The sequence below is a fragment of the Dermacentor variabilis genome, chromosome 1 (assembly GCF_050947875.1).
Source record: "Dermacentor variabilis isolate Ectoservices chromosome 1, ASM5094787v1, whole genome shotgun sequence".
NCBI classification, from domain to species: Eukaryota; Metazoa; Arthropoda; class Arachnida; order Ixodida; family Ixodidae; genus Dermacentor; species Dermacentor variabilis.
The window spans coordinates 20697606-20711840 of NC_134568.1; the positions used below are offsets into that span (position 1 = coordinate 20697606).

General features: G+C 49.3%; 24 non-coding genes across 24 annotated transcripts; all 24 read right to left on the bottom strand.

Annotated features, from left to right (window-relative positions):
- Window positions 1–27: 27 nt before the first annotated feature.
- TRNAS-AGA (transfer RNA serine (anticodon AGA)) lies at window positions 28–109 on the bottom strand. The gene has a single exon. It is a non-coding gene; the product is annotated as a tRNA-Ser (tRNA).
- A 203-nt stretch (window positions 110–312) lies between these two features.
- On the bottom strand, window positions 313–394 carry TRNAS-AGA (transfer RNA serine (anticodon AGA)). Its single transcript has one exon. It is a non-coding gene; the product is annotated as a tRNA-Ser (tRNA).
- Window positions 395–597: 203 nt separating this feature from the next.
- On the bottom strand, window positions 598–679 carry TRNAS-AGA (transfer RNA serine (anticodon AGA)). The gene has a single exon. It is a non-coding gene; the product is annotated as a tRNA-Ser (tRNA).
- A 488-nt stretch (window positions 680–1167) lies between these two features.
- Window positions 1168–1249, bottom strand: TRNAS-AGA (transfer RNA serine (anticodon AGA)). Its single transcript has one exon. It is a non-coding gene; the product is annotated as a tRNA-Ser (tRNA).
- Window positions 1250–1451: 202 nt separating this feature from the next.
- Window positions 1452–1533, bottom strand: TRNAS-AGA (transfer RNA serine (anticodon AGA)). The gene has a single exon. It is a non-coding gene; the product is annotated as a tRNA-Ser (tRNA).
- Window positions 1534–1736: 203 nt separating this feature from the next.
- On the bottom strand, window positions 1737–1818 carry TRNAS-AGA (transfer RNA serine (anticodon AGA)). Its single transcript has one exon. It is a non-coding gene; the product is annotated as a tRNA-Ser (tRNA).
- A 488-nt stretch (window positions 1819–2306) lies between these two features.
- TRNAS-AGA (transfer RNA serine (anticodon AGA)) lies at window positions 2307–2388 on the bottom strand. The gene has a single exon. It is a non-coding gene; the product is annotated as a tRNA-Ser (tRNA).
- Window positions 2389–2591: 203 nt separating this feature from the next.
- TRNAP-AGG (transfer RNA proline (anticodon AGG)) lies at window positions 2592–2673 on the bottom strand. The gene has a single exon. It is a non-coding gene; the product is annotated as a tRNA-Pro (tRNA).
- Window positions 2674–2876: 203 nt separating this feature from the next.
- On the bottom strand, window positions 2877–2958 carry TRNAS-AGA (transfer RNA serine (anticodon AGA)). Its single transcript has one exon. It is a non-coding gene; the product is annotated as a tRNA-Ser (tRNA).
- Window positions 2959–3445: 487 nt separating this feature from the next.
- Window positions 3446–3527, bottom strand: TRNAS-AGA (transfer RNA serine (anticodon AGA)). The gene has a single exon. It is a non-coding gene; the product is annotated as a tRNA-Ser (tRNA).
- A 488-nt stretch (window positions 3528–4015) lies between these two features.
- On the bottom strand, window positions 4016–4097 carry TRNAS-AGA (transfer RNA serine (anticodon AGA)). The gene has a single exon. It is a non-coding gene; the product is annotated as a tRNA-Ser (tRNA).
- Window positions 4098–4300: 203 nt separating this feature from the next.
- TRNAS-AGA (transfer RNA serine (anticodon AGA)) lies at window positions 4301–4382 on the bottom strand. Its single transcript has one exon. It is a non-coding gene; the product is annotated as a tRNA-Ser (tRNA).
- A 203-nt stretch (window positions 4383–4585) lies between these two features.
- On the bottom strand, window positions 4586–4667 carry TRNAS-AGA (transfer RNA serine (anticodon AGA)). The gene has a single exon. It is a non-coding gene; the product is annotated as a tRNA-Ser (tRNA).
- Window positions 4668–4870: 203 nt separating this feature from the next.
- On the bottom strand, window positions 4871–4952 carry TRNAS-AGA (transfer RNA serine (anticodon AGA)). Its single transcript has one exon. It is a non-coding gene; the product is annotated as a tRNA-Ser (tRNA).
- A 488-nt stretch (window positions 4953–5440) lies between these two features.
- Window positions 5441–5522, bottom strand: TRNAS-AGA (transfer RNA serine (anticodon AGA)). Its single transcript has one exon. It is a non-coding gene; the product is annotated as a tRNA-Ser (tRNA).
- Window positions 5523–5725: 203 nt separating this feature from the next.
- On the bottom strand, window positions 5726–5807 carry TRNAS-AGA (transfer RNA serine (anticodon AGA)). Its single transcript has one exon. It is a non-coding gene; the product is annotated as a tRNA-Ser (tRNA).
- A 203-nt stretch (window positions 5808–6010) lies between these two features.
- TRNAS-AGA (transfer RNA serine (anticodon AGA)) lies at window positions 6011–6092 on the bottom strand. The gene has a single exon. It is a non-coding gene; the product is annotated as a tRNA-Ser (tRNA).
- A 202-nt stretch (window positions 6093–6294) lies between these two features.
- Window positions 6295–6376, bottom strand: TRNAS-AGA (transfer RNA serine (anticodon AGA)). The gene has a single exon. It is a non-coding gene; the product is annotated as a tRNA-Ser (tRNA).
- Window positions 6377–6579: 203 nt separating this feature from the next.
- TRNAS-AGA (transfer RNA serine (anticodon AGA)) lies at window positions 6580–6661 on the bottom strand. The gene has a single exon. It is a non-coding gene; the product is annotated as a tRNA-Ser (tRNA).
- Window positions 6662–6864: 203 nt separating this feature from the next.
- On the bottom strand, window positions 6865–6946 carry TRNAS-AGA (transfer RNA serine (anticodon AGA)). Its single transcript has one exon. It is a non-coding gene; the product is annotated as a tRNA-Ser (tRNA).
- A 203-nt stretch (window positions 6947–7149) lies between these two features.
- TRNAS-AGA (transfer RNA serine (anticodon AGA)) lies at window positions 7150–7231 on the bottom strand. The gene has a single exon. It is a non-coding gene; the product is annotated as a tRNA-Ser (tRNA).
- Window positions 7232–7434: 203 nt separating this feature from the next.
- On the bottom strand, window positions 7435–7516 carry TRNAS-AGA (transfer RNA serine (anticodon AGA)). The gene has a single exon. It is a non-coding gene; the product is annotated as a tRNA-Ser (tRNA).
- A 203-nt stretch (window positions 7517–7719) lies between these two features.
- TRNAS-AGA (transfer RNA serine (anticodon AGA)) lies at window positions 7720–7801 on the bottom strand. Its single transcript has one exon. It is a non-coding gene; the product is annotated as a tRNA-Ser (tRNA).
- A 1058-nt stretch (window positions 7802–8859) lies between these two features.
- TRNAS-AGA (transfer RNA serine (anticodon AGA)) lies at window positions 8860–8941 on the bottom strand. Its single transcript has one exon. It is a non-coding gene; the product is annotated as a tRNA-Ser (tRNA).
- Between the last annotated feature and the right edge of the window lie 5294 nt (window positions 8942–14235).

Consider the following 14235-nt stretch of genomic DNA (forward strand, 5'->3'; position numbering starts at 1 on the left):
CACACAGGCTTCCAAAGAAGGTATGCACGCAGTCGACAGGATTCGAACCTGTGCGGGGAGACCCCAATAGATTTCTAGTCTATCGCCTTAACCGCTCGGCCACGACTGCAACTTGCACAAAGGCGCTCTAAAAGGCCATTATTAGGTATAAATTCAGTTGCAAGACGATCGTCTGCTTCTTAGGTTCGTTGAGGTCGGGCACGTGCCCCCGCTTCAATTTTACGCGAAGAGACGTGGAAACGAATTATTCTACAGTTGCTTCCTCTGCAAGAATGCGCACGAAGCCACACAGGCTTCCAAAAAAGGTATGCGCGCAGTCGACAGGATTCGAACCTGTGCGGGGAGACCCCAATAGATTTCTAGTCTATCGCCTTAACCGCTCGGCCACGACTGCAACTTGCACAAAGGCGCTCTAAAAGGCCATTATTAGGTATAAATTCAGTTGCAAGACACTCGTCTGCTTCTTAGGTTCGTTGAGGTCGGGCACGTGCCCCCGCTTCAATTTTACGCGAAGAGACGTGGAAACTAATTATTCTACAGTTGCTTCCTCTGCAAGAATGCGCACGAAGCCACACAGGCTTCCAAAGAAGGTATGCACGCAGTCGACAGGATTCGAACCTGTGCGGGGAGACCCCAATAGATTTCTAGTCTATCGCCTTAACCGCTCGGCCACGACTGCAACTTGCACAAAGGCGCTCTAAAAGGCCATTATTAGGTATAAATTCAGTTGCAAGACGCTCGTCTGCTTCTTAGGTTCGTTGAGGTCGGGCACGTGCCCCCGCTTCAATTTTACGCGACGAGACGTGGAAACTAATTATTCTACAGTTGCTTCCTCTGCAGAAATGCGCACGAAGCCACACAGGCTTCCAAAAAAGGTATGCACGCAGTCGACAGGATTCGAACTTGTGCGGGGAGACCCCAATAGATTTCTAGTCTATCGCCTTAACCGCTCGGCCACGACTGCAACTTGCACAAATGCGCTCTAAAAGGCCATTATTAGGTATAAATTCAGTTGCAAGACGCTCGTCTGTTTCTTACGTTCGTTGAGGTCGGGCATGTGCCCCCGCTTCAATTTTACGCGAAGAGACGTGGAAACTAATTATTCTACAGTTGCTTTCTCTGCAAAAATGCGCACGAAGCCACACAGGCTTGCAAAAAAGGTATGCACGCAGTCGACAGGATTCGAACCTGGGCGGGGAGACCCCAATAGATTTCTAGTCTATCGCCTTAACCGCTCGGCCACGACTGCAACTTGCACAAAGGCGCTCTAAAAGGCCATTATTAGGTATAAATTCAGTTGCAAGACGCTCGTCTGCTTCTTAGGTTCGTTGAGGTCGGGCATGTGCCCCCGCTTCAATTTTACGCGAAGAGACGTGGAAACTAATTATTCTACAGTTGCTTCCTCTGCAAGAATGCGCACGAAGCCACACAGGCTTCCAAAAAGGTATGCACGCAGTCGACAGGATTCGAACCTGTGCGGGGAGACCCCAATAGATTTCTAGTCTATCGCCTTAACCGCTCGGCCACGACGGCAACTTACAACAAGGTGCTCTAAAAGGCCATTATTAGGTATAAATTCAGTTGCAAGACGCTCGTCTGTTTCTTAGGTTCGTTGAGGTCGGGCACGTGCCCCCGCTTCAAATTTACGCGAAGAGACGTGGAAACTAATTATTCTACAGTTGCTTCCTCTGCAAGAATGCGCACGAAGCCACACAGGCTTGCAAAAAAGGTATGCACGCAGTCGACAGGATTCGAACCTGTGCGGGGAGACCCCAATAGATTTCTAGTCTATCGCCTTAACCGCTCGGCCACGACTGCAACTTGCACAAAGGCGCTCTAAAAGGCCATTATTAGGTATAAATTCAGTTGCAAGACGCTCGTCTGCTTCTTAGGTTCGTTGAGGTCGGGCACGTGCCCCCGCTTCAAATTTCCGCGAAGAGACGTGGAAACTAATTATTCTACAGTTGCTTCCTCTGCAAGAATGCGCACGAAGCCACACAGGCTTCCAAAAAAGGTATGCACGCAGTCGACAGGATTCGAACTTGTGCGGGGAGACCCCAATAGATTTCTAGTCTATCGCCTTAACCGCTCGGCCACGACTGCAACTTGCACAAATGCGCTCTAAAAGGCCATTATTAGGTATAAATTCAGTTGCAAGACGCTCGTCTGTTTCTTAGGTTCGTTGAGGTCGGGCATGTGCCCCCGCTTCAATTTTACGCGAAGAGACGTGGAAACTAATTATTCTACAGTTGCTTCCTCTGCAAAAATGCGCACGAAGCCACACAGGCTTGCAAAAAAGGTATGCACGCAGTCGACAGGATTCGAACCTGGGCGGGGAGACCCCAATAGATTTCTAGTCTATCGCCTTAACCGCTCGGCCACGACTGCAACTTGCACAAATGCGCTCTAAAAGGCCATTATTAGGTATAAATTCAGTTGCAAGACGCTCGTCTGTTTCTTAGGTTCGTTGAGGTCGGGCACGTGCCCCCGCTTCAATTTTACGCGAAAAGACGTGGAAACTAATTATTCTACAGTTGCTTCCTCTGCAGAAATGCGCACGAAGCCACACAGGCTTCCAAAAAAGGTATGCACGCAGTCGACAGGATTCGAACTTGTGCGGGGAGACCCCAATAGATTCCTAGTCTATCGCCTTAACCGCTCGGCCACGACTGCAACTTGCACAAATGCGCTCTAAAAGGCCATTATTAGGTATAAATTCAGTTGCAAGACGCTCGTCTGCTTCTTAGGTTCGTTGAGGTCGGGCATGTGCCCCCGCTTCAATTTTGCGCGAAGAGACGTGGAAACTAATTATTCTACAGTTGCTTCCTCTGCAAGAATGCGCACGAAGCCACACAGGCTTCCAAAAAAGGTATGCACGCAGTCGACAGGATTCGAACCTGTGCGGGGAGACCCCAATAGATTTCTAGTCTATCGCCTTAACCGCTCGGCCACGACTGCAACTTGCACAAAGGCGCTCTAAAAGGCCATTATTAGGTATAAATTCAGTTGCAAGACGCTCGTCTGCTTCTTAGGTTCGTTGAGGTCGGGCACGTGCCCCCGCTTCAATTTTACGCGAAGAGACGTGGAAACTAATTATTCTACAGTTGCTTCCTCTGCAAGAATGCGCACGAAGCCACACAGGGTTCCAAAAAAGCATGCACGCAGTCGACAGGATTCGAAGTTGTGCGGGGAGACCCCAATAGATTTCTAGTCTATCGCCTTAACCGCTCGGCCACGACTGCAACTTGCACAAAGGCGCTCTAAAAAGACATTATTAGGTATAAATTCAGTTGCAAGACGCTCGTCTGTTTCTTAGGTTCGTTGAGGTCGGGCACGTGCCCCCGCTTCAATTTTACGCGAAGAGACGTGGAAACTAATTATTCTACAGTTGCTTCCTCTGCAAGAATGCGCACGAAGCCACACAGGCTTGCAAAAAAGGTATGCACGCAGTCGACAGGATTCGAACCTGTGCGGGGAGACCCCAATAGATTTCTAGTCTATCGCCTTAACCGCTCGGCCACGACTGCAACTTACAACAAGGTGCTCTAAAAGGCCATTATTAGGTATAAATTCAGTTTCAAGACGCTCGTCTGTTTCTTAGGTTCGTTGAGGTCGGGCATGTGCCCCCGCTTCAAATTTACGCGAAGAGACGTGGAAACTAATTATTCTACAGTTGCTTCCTCTGCAAGAATGCGCACGAAGCCACACAGGCTTGCAAAAAAGGTATGCACGCATTCGACAGGATTCGAACCTGTGCGGGGAGACCCCAATAGATTTCTAGTCTATCGCCTTAACCGCTCGGCCACGACTGCAACTTGCACAAAGGCGCTCTAAAAGGCCATTATTAGGTATAAATTCAGTTGCAAGACGCTCGTCTGCTTCTTAGGTTCGTTGAGGTCGGGCACGTGCCCCCGCTTCAATTTTACGCGAAGAGACGTGGAAACTAATTATTCTACAGTTGCTTCCTCTGCAAGAATGCGCACGAAGCCCCACAGGCTTCCAAAAAAGGTATGCACGCAGTCGACAGGATTCGAACCTGTGCGGGGAGACCCCAATAGATTTCTAGTCTATCGCCTTAACCGCTCGGCCACGACTGCAACTTGCACAAAGGCGCTCTAAAAGGCCATTATTAGGTATAAATTCAGTTGCAAGACGCTCGTCTGCTTCTTAGGTTCGTTGAGGTCGGGCACGTGCCCCCGCTTCAATTTTACGCGAAGAGACGTGGAAACTAATTATTCTACAGTTGCTTCCTCTGCAAGAATGCGCACGAAGCCCCACAGGCTTCCAAAAAAGGTATGCACGCAGTCGACAGGATTCGAACCTGTGCGGGGAGACCCCAATAGATTTCTAGTCTATCGCCTTAACCGCTCGGCCACGACTGCAACTTACAACAAGGTGCTCTAAAAGGCCATTATTAGGTACAAATTCAGTTGCAAGACGCTCGTCTGTTTCTTAGGTTCGTTGAGGTCGGGCATGTGCCCCCGCTTCAAATTTACGCGAAGAGACGTGGAAACTAATTATTCTACAGTTGCTTCCTCTGCAAGAATGCGCACGAAGCCACACAGGCTTGCAAAAAAGGTATGCACGCAGTCGACAGGATTCGAACCTGTGCGGGGAGACCCCAATAGATTTCTAGTCTATCGCCTTAACCGCTCGGCCACGACTGCAACTTGCACAAAGGCGCTCTAAAAGGCCATTATTAGGTATAAATTCAGTTGCAAGACGCTCGTCTGCTTCTTAGGTTCGTTGAGGTCGGGCACGTGCCCCCGCTTCAATTTTACGCGACGAGACGTGGAAACTAATTATTCTACAGTTGCTTCCTCTGCAAAAATGTGCACGAAGCCACACAGGCTTGCAAAAAAGGTATGCACGCAGTCGACAGGATTCGAACCTGTGCGGGGAGACCCCAATAGATTTCTAGTCTATCGCCTTAACCGCTCGGCCACGACGGCAACTTACAACAAGGTGCTCTAAAAGGCCATTATTAGGTATAAATTCAGTTGCAAGACGCTCGTCTGTTTCTTAGGTTCGTTGAGGTCGGGCATGTGCCCCCGCTTCAAATTTACGCGAAGAGACGTGGAAACTAATTATTCTACAGTTGCTTCCTCTGCAGAAATGCGCACGAAGCCACACAGGCTTCCAAAAAAGGTATGCACGCAGTCGACAGGATTCGAACTTGTGCGGGGAGACCCCAATAGATTTCTAGTCTATCGCCTTAACCGCTCGGCCACGACTGCAACTTGCACAAATGCGCTCTAAAAGGCCATTATTAGGTATAAATTCAGTTGCAAGACGCTCGTCTGTTTCTTAGGTTCGTTGAGGTCGGGCATGTGCCCCCGCTTCAATTTTACGCGAAGAGACGTGGAAACTAATTATTCTACAGTTGCTTCCTCTGCAAAAATGCGCACGAAGCCACACAGGCTTGCAAAAAAGGTATGCACGCAGTCGACAGGATTCGAACCTGTGCGGGGAGACCCCAATAGATTTCTAGTCTATCGCCTTAACCGCTCGGCCACGACGGCAACTTACAACAAGGTGCTCTAAAAGGCCATTATTAGGTATAAATTCAGTTGCAAGACGCTCGTCTGTTTCTTAGGTTCGTTGAGGTCGGGCATGTGCCCCCGCTTCAAATTTACGCGAAGAGACGTGGAAACTAATTATTCTACAGTTGCTTCCTCTGCAAGAATGCGCACGAAGCCACACAGGCTTGCAAAAAAGGTATGCACGCAGTCGACAGGATTCGAACCTGTGCGGGGAGACCCCAATAGATTTCTAGTCTATCGCCTTAACCGCTCGGCCACGACTGCAACTTGCACAAAGGCGCTCTAAAAGGCCATTATTAGGTATAAATTCAGTTGCAAGACCCTCGTCTGCTTCTTAGGTTCGTTGAGGTCGGGCACGTGCCCCCGCTTCAATTTTACGCGAAGAGACGTGGAAACTAATTATTCTACAGTTGCTTCCTCTGCAAAAATGCGCACGAAGCCACACAGGCTTGCAAAAAAGGTATGCACGCAGTCGACAGGATTCGAACCTGTGCGGGGAGACCCCAATAGATTTCTAGTCTATCGCCTTAACCGCTCGGCCACGACTGCAACTTGCACGAAGGCGCTCTAAAAGGCCATTATTAGGTATAAATTCAGTTGCAAGACGCTCGTCTGCTTCTTAGGTTCGTTGAGGTCGGGCATGTGCCCCCGCTTCAATTTTACGCGAAGAGACGTGGAAACTAATTATTCTACAGTTGCTTCCTCTGCAAGAATGCGCACGAAGCCACACAGGCTTCCAAAAAGGTATGCACGCAGTCGACAGGATTCGAACCTGTGCGGGGAGACCCCAATAGATTTCTAGTCTATCGCCTTAACCGCTCGGCCACGACGGCAACTTACAACAAGGTGCTCTAAAAGGCCATTATTAGGTATAAATTCAGTTGCAAGACGCTCGTCTGTTTCTTAGGTTCGTTGAGGTCGGGCATGTGCCCCCGCTTCAAATTTACGCGAAGAGACGTGGAAACTAATTATTCTACAGTTGCTTCCTCTGCAAGAATGCGCACGAAGCCACACAGGCTTGCAAAAAAGGTATGCACGCAGTCGACAGGATTCGAACCTGTGCGGGGAGACCCCAATAGATTTCTAGTCTATCGCCTTAACCGCTCGGCCACGACTGCAACTTGCACAAAGGCGCTCTAAAAGGCCATTATTAGGTATAAATTCAGTTGCAAGACGCTCGTCTGCTTCTTAGGTTCGTTGAGGTCGGGCACGTGCCCCCGCTTCAATTTTACGCGAAGAGACGTGGAAACTAATTATTCTACAGTTGCTTCCTCTGCAAGAATGCGCACGAAGCCACACAGGCTTGCAAAAAAGGCATGCACGCAGTCGACAGGATTCGAACCTGTGCGGGGAGACCCCAATAGATTTCTAGTCTATCGCCTTAACCGCTCGGCCACGACTGCAACTTGCACAAAGGCGCTCTAAAAGGCCATTATTAGGTATAAATTCAGTTGCAAGACGCTCGTCTGCTTCTTAGGTTCGTTGAGGTCGGGCACGTGCCCCCGCTTCAATTTTACGCGAAGAGACGTGGAAACTAATTATTCTACAGTTGCTTCCTCTGCAGAAATGCGCACGAAGCCACACAGGCTTCCAAAAAAGGCATGCACGCAGTCGACAGGATTCGAACCTGTGCGGGGAGACCCCAATAGATTTCTAGTCTATCGCCTTAACCGCTCGGCCACGACTGCAACTTGCACAAAGGCGCTCTAAAAGGCCATTATTAGGTATAAATTCAGTTGCAAGACGCTCGTCTGCTTCTTAGGTTCGTTGAGGTCGGGCACGTGCCCCCGCTTCAATTTTACGCGAAGAGACGTGGAAACTAATTATTCTACAGTTGCTTCCTCTGCAAGAATGCGCACGAAGCCACACAGGCTTCCAAAAAAGGTATGCACGCAGTCGACAGGATTCGAACCTGTGCGGGGAGACCCCAATTGATTTCTAGTCTATCGCCTTAACCGCTCGGCCACGACTGCAACTTGCACGAAGGCGCTCTAAAAGGCCATTATTAGGTATAAATTCAGTTGCAAGAGGCTCGTCTGCTTCTTAGGTTCGTTGAGGTCGGGCATGTGCCCCCGCTTCAATTTTACGCGAAGAGACGTGGAAACTAATTATTCTACAGTTGCTTCCTCTGCAAGAATGCGCACGAAGCAACACAGGCTTCCAAAAAAGGTATGCACGCAGTCGACAGGATTCGAACCTGTGCGGGGAGACCCCAATTGATTTCTAGTCTATCGCCTTAACCGCTCGGCCACGACTGCAGCTTACAACAAGGTGCTCTAAAAGGCCATTATTAGGTATAAATTCAGTTGCAAGACGCTCGTCTGTTTCTTAGGTTCGTTGAGGTCGGGCACGTGCCCCCGCTTCAATTTTACGCGAAGAGACGTGGAAACTAATTATTCTACAGTTGCTTCCTCTGCAAGAATGCGCACGAAGCCACACAGGCTTCCAAAAAAGGTATGCACGCAGTCGACAGGATTCGAACTTGTGCGGGGAGACCCCAATAGATTTCTAGTCTATCGCCTTAACCGCTCGGCCACGACTGCAACTTGCACAAAGGCGCTCTAAAAGGCCATTATTAGGTATAAATTCAGTTGCAAGACGCTCGTCTGCTTCTTAGGTTCGTTGAGGTCGGGCACGTGCCCCCGCTTCAATTTTACGCGAAGAGACGTGGAAACTAATTATTCTACAGTTGCTTCCTCTGCAAGAATGCGCACGAAGCCACACAGGCTTCCAAAAAAGGTATGCACGCAGTCGACAGGATTCGAACCTGTGCGGGGAGACCCCAATTGATTTCTAGTCTATCGCCTTAACCGCTCGGCCACGACTGCAGCTTACAACAAGGTGCTCTAAAAGGCCATTATTAGGTATAAATTCAGTTGCAAGACGCTCGTCTGTTTCTTAGGTTCGTTGAGGTCGGGCACGTGCCCCCGCTTCAATTTTACGCGAAGAGACGTGGAAACTAATTATTCTACAGTTGCTTCCTCTGCAAGAATGCGCACGAAGCCGCACAGGCTTGCAAAAAAGGCATGCACGCAGTCGGCAGGATTCGAACCTGTGCGGGGAGACCCCAATTGATTTCTAGTCTATCGCCTTAACCGCTCGGCCACGACTGCAGCTTACAACAAGGTGCTCTAAAAGGCCATTATTAGGTATAAATTCAGTTGCAAGACGCTCGTCTGTTTCTTAGGTTCGTTGAGGTCGGGCACGTGCCCCCGCTTCAATTTTACGCGAAGAGACGTGGAAACTAATTATTCTACAGTTGCTTCCTCTGCAAGAATGCGCACGAAGCCGCACAGGCTTGCAAAAAAGGCATGCACGCAGTCGGCAGGATTCGAACCTGTGCGGGGAGACCCCAATAGATTTCTAGTCTATCGCCTTAACCGCTCGGCCACGACTGCTTTTTTTTTTCTTTATTGCCTGCTTAGACATTAACACAAAAAAAAAAACAAATCCATATACACAGTGCACCCACATCACATCAGGTGGGATGGTCGCTAAAATTTCTTGAGGCACACCAGCTCATCAAGGATGCTAACCCAGTCTGGGGTTTCGCTTTGTGCACGATACACTTCTCGTAATAGTGACATACTTTCAATGAAGTTCTCTCGCGCAGAGCACACATTCACATCAGCATGACGTACAGCCATTCTTGTTTTCCACAAACTGTGGAGACCCAGCAACATGAACATGTCGAACGGTGGCCCGTCATCGCTTTCAACTGGAAGGAACCGAATTCCATAGGGGTTTATGGGGAGTTCTTTTTTAAGAGTGCGCTGCAAGATGTCCCAGTGAAAGACAGCGTCCCGACACTCAATGAAGGCGTGTTCAATTGTTTCAGGCTTTTTACACAGCCGGCAATCGGTAGTCCAGTGTACGAATATTCCTTTCTGTTCTAGCCATACTTTAACGGGGAGGGTGTTCGTGTGTAGGTGGAAAAAGAAAGTTTTCGCAGCAGGTCTTACAGGCATCCTTTTGACTCGTTTCAGCACATCTTTTCCTGGGCCTCCACAGTAAACACTCCTATACAGTGGGATAGGTAACATACTGTCAACTAAATCTGCGTACAGTTTCTTTCTTCTCACTGAGCACAAGTACTCCAGCGAAAAACGTGCGCAGAGTATTCTAAAAGATGCAACGACTTCACGATAGTACCCAGTCGCTCTAGTGATAGCACTAGATGTGGACACAACAAATTCAGGCAGTTCTGTTGCCATTTTCGCCTGAATGACCGTACGGAGGAAAACATTTCTTTCATCTCGCAGGAAGATGAACCGCGATACGATCTGTCTAATGAACAAGTGTGAGAGCCCATGGCCCCCATTTCGAACTGTGCGAAAGAGATTTGTTCGACTGGATCGCTCCCAAGTGGAGTTCCAGATGAAGGTAGCAAACACTCGATGCATTTTTTGAACGTTTACACGGGACATGAACATTACTTGCAGTATGTACCAAACTTTGGCAATTAAAAATATATTGCAAGCTGAAGCACGTGCAAACACTGACAATCCCCGGCCCTGCCATCCTTTTATCTTTTCTTTCATTGATTCTATTTGGCCGGTCCACAACTGTGTCGAGTCCCGATAGTGCTCAAGGGGCACTCCTAGATACAGTGGAGGCACTGTAGTCCACTGCATACCGGCGAATTTTGTGGGTGTCGCGTCCCAGCTTCCATGCCATATCCCAAAACTTTTTTCGAAGTTTATCTGGGCACCAGTGTACCTACAAAAGGATCTTACAAGGCGGACAGCCTCGACCACGCTTTCCCTGTCTTCACAAAAGACGGCGACGTCATCTGCATAAGCTAGCATTTTAACTTCTGCGGCGTGCAGCCTAAAACCACGAATGTTTTCATTCCGTATGACTGCCATACAAAAGGGTTCGAGGTACAGGGCAAAAAGCAAGGGAGACAAGGGACAGCCTTGCCGTACAGACGAGCGGAGTGGCACCCGCGAACTAAGACACTTATTAACTATAAGCTGCATGTAACAGTCTTCATAAGCCATTTTAACGCCATCTACAATGACGCTCCCAACATTACAGTACTGCAGTATAGCGAAAAGCACCTCATGTGACACCCGGTCGAACGCCTTCGCAAGGTCTAGCTGCAACATGGCCACCCGACCCCCAATGGCATCGCAACATTCAAGCACATTCCTTGCAATGTGGGTGTTCGTGAAAATGGTGCGGCCTTTAATGCCACACGTCTGGTGTGGCCCTACAAGCTGCTGAATCACGCTTTGAAATCGTCGAGCCAGTACTTTCATAAATATTTTGTAATCTGTGTTGGTCAGACTTATCGGTCTGTATGAACTTACTGAAAGGAGCTTTTCCCGTTCATCGGTTTTCGGAATTAATACTATGTGCGAAGTCTGGAATGAGGGTGGTACTTTTTTAAATTCATACGCCTCTGAGAGTAGTCGGTGCAATATACACGCAAACTCCTGACTGAATGCCTTGTAAAAAGCGGCGCCTAGGCCGTCCGGCCCTGGCGATTTGCCTGATGGCAGTTCTTCTATCGCCCTTTCAATCTCGGACACAGCTATTGGTCTCTCAAGACTTTCTCTAACGTCGTCATCCAACCTTGGCATCTCGCTCATGAATTCACTCTCGAAGGCCAGTCCAGAAGGAGTCACATTGCCGAACAATTCGCGATAGTGTTCCACAAAAGCTTTCTCAATCGACGAAGCGTCTGACGTCACCTCGTTTTGAAGACGTATCTGTTGGATCTCATTTCTTGACGCGTGACGCTTTTCATCGCTCATTGCCCGTTTGTTTGGTATCTCACCCATCCATAGGCGTTCGCTTCTAGCGCGTATAACTGCTGCTTTGTATCGCTCGGCGTCGATAACTTCAAGCTCGTGTCTTACTTTCTTTACGTTTTCAGCTAATAGATCGTGACCCGCATTTTGTGCGCTTGACAGATATTCTAGCTGTCTTTGCAGCTCTCTTTGTTTCTGTAATTTATCGTGCTGAAGGCTGCTTCCTCTTTCTATTGCAATGAACTTAACTTGAATCTTAAATTCCTCCCATGTGGCAGTAAAATATTCACCCTCATTTGTCATCAACTCTGTTATCTTTTCCTTAACTCTGCGCACAAATGGTTCATCATCAAGCAGCTTTTCGTTGAATTTCCACATGTTCCAGTTGAATCGTGTTCTTTTAACTTTTTCCCCAATCGAGAAGCTTACCAGGCTATGGTCCGTGAACGATTGCGGTGCGACGTTATAACTATTACAAAGGGTGATCAAGTCGTCAGAAACATACACTCTGTCCAGCCTTGCTCGGCTATTTCGCTGAATGTGCGTGTACTGCGGAATCATACCATCAGTGAGGACTAGGCCCACATCTTCTAAGTTGTGGTCTTCAATTAGTCTGCTCAAAAGGAGAGCACTTTTATCGCGAACCCTTTCCCTTTTTAGTCGGTCTTCCGGAGAACACACACAGTTAAAATCACCAAGTAATATGACAAAGCGATCACATTTTAGATATTGCTCGATACATTCAAAAAACAAAAATCGATCATTCACATTGTTTGGCGCATAAACGCATACGAGCCGCCACAAATCGTGAGAAAAAGAAAAATCTACAATAAGCAAGCGGCCAGTTTCAGAAACAGTTACACTTTCTTCAATAATACCAGCACTCTTCCGTATTAACAACGCACATCCGCCTGATGTGCCATTCGCATGGCACACGCACACATTGTAATGCGCCGTGAAAGGCGTCACCATGCGATCGGTCTGCTCTTGGGTTTCGACCTTAGTTTCTTGTAAGGCAACTACATCGAGTTCCTTCTCCATACACAAGCGGCTAAGTTGATACTGCCTCCTTCGCGCTCCAAGGCCACGGACATTTAACGTGGCAACTCTCAGTGCTCTCTCTAGTTTCACCGCCATTTATCTGCAAAAGCAAGCCGATCGCACGGTGTCGCTGAAGAACAAGCGATCCAGACACACTGTAGAAAAATTTGCATGCATAACTTTTGCACTGAAAACCGCTCGATCCACACGCGTACCTTTAGAGCGTACGCGAAGCCCGATTCCAAAAAGGACGCCATCTCTTCACGACGTTAGTCCGGGCGCCCCAGTAGGCGCCGAGTCCTACTTAGGCGGTTTTGCCGCCGGCCGTCTGTCCGGCGGGATGTTTGGCTTCGGGCGCACGGGCACACGACGACCCGCCTGCGCTTTTGGCGGCGGCTCGTCTTTGGCCCCGTTGTCAAGGTTGCCGTCCAGGCTGCCGTCCAGGTTGCCGGTCGAGTCCCTCGCTCTTTTCATAGCCACATTGCTTGCACTCGATTCTTCGACGTCCATCAAGGGAGTTGCCGGTCCGTGCTCCGTGGCGGCCTCCTCGGCAGTGGCGGATTTTGCGGCCGATTCTTCTTTGGCTCCTTCGTTGCTTGCCCTTTGCACTGCATCTTTCGGGCTCGTAGGCAGCACATTTACCACCTTCGTGGCTTTAGCAGCCGGCACATAAGGTGTTGCAACTATGTCCGCCGGTGGTACTAGCACGCGGGAAGCCTCATCAACGTCAGCCTCATCCATTAACAGGTCAGCCACGTCCTCTCGGAGCGCAGGTCCTGCGACGGATGCGTAAGTCTTAACACATTCCGTATCCTGGTGGCCGTAGCGACGGCATACTGCACATTTCGGGACGCGGCAGTCACGTCGGACATGTCCGGTGTTTCGGCACTTCAGGCAAAGGGGTGCTCTGCCCGGTACCACAACTAGGGTCTGCTCACCAGCTACACGAAGTTGATGGGGCAGGTCTTCTACGGTCATACCCGTCTTCAGAACCAGGGACACCGCCCGTGTCGACGATGCTTTATCTTGAACTCCTTGAACACGCCACTTTTCATGGAAAACGTCCGTGACCTTTCCGAACGGGAACAGGGCTGTCCGTATATCCTCGTCCGACACGTTATGAAGCATCCAATGCAACTTCAGCCGCACGGCCTGATTGGCAGGATCAACGACAATGCACCGATGTTCATTCACCTTGAGGTTCTTGGCGCTTGAAAGCTTTTTCACGCCTTCGTCGCTCTTGAAAGTAACCGCCCAAACGTGGCTCATCTGATACGCCCCTAGGGCGATGACATCAGCAAGTAGGCCTAAGCTAGCCAACGCATCTCGGAAATGTTCCACACGATACGGCCTGGCACGCACATCCGCATGCAGAAAAACTGTATTTAAAACTATCCGACCTGTCGGCAATTGAGGCAGCAAAACTTGGTATTCCGGGTCTTCTGAGGCAAAACTCCTGGTACCGCGGCCCTGCTGGGCCGCTGAAGCCGCTCCTACGGAGCTCATGATCGGCACGTCCGCTCGCTAGCGCGGCAGAAGCCGCGCTCGGCCACGACTGCAACTTGCACAAAGGCGCTCTAAAAGGCCATTATTAGGTATAAATTCAGTTGCAAGACGCTCGTCTGTTTCTTAGGTTCGTTGAGGTCGGGCATGTGCCCCCGCTTCAATTTTACGCGAAAAGACGTGGAAACTAATTATTCTACAGTTGCTTCCTCTGCAGAAATGCGCACGAAGCCACACAGGCTTCCAAAAAAGCATGCACGCAGTCGACAGGATTCGAACTTGTGCGGGGAGACCCCAATAGATTTCTAGTCTATCGCCTTAACCGCTCGGCCACGACTGCAACTTACAACAAGGTGCTCTAAAAGGCCATTATTAGGTATAAATTCAGT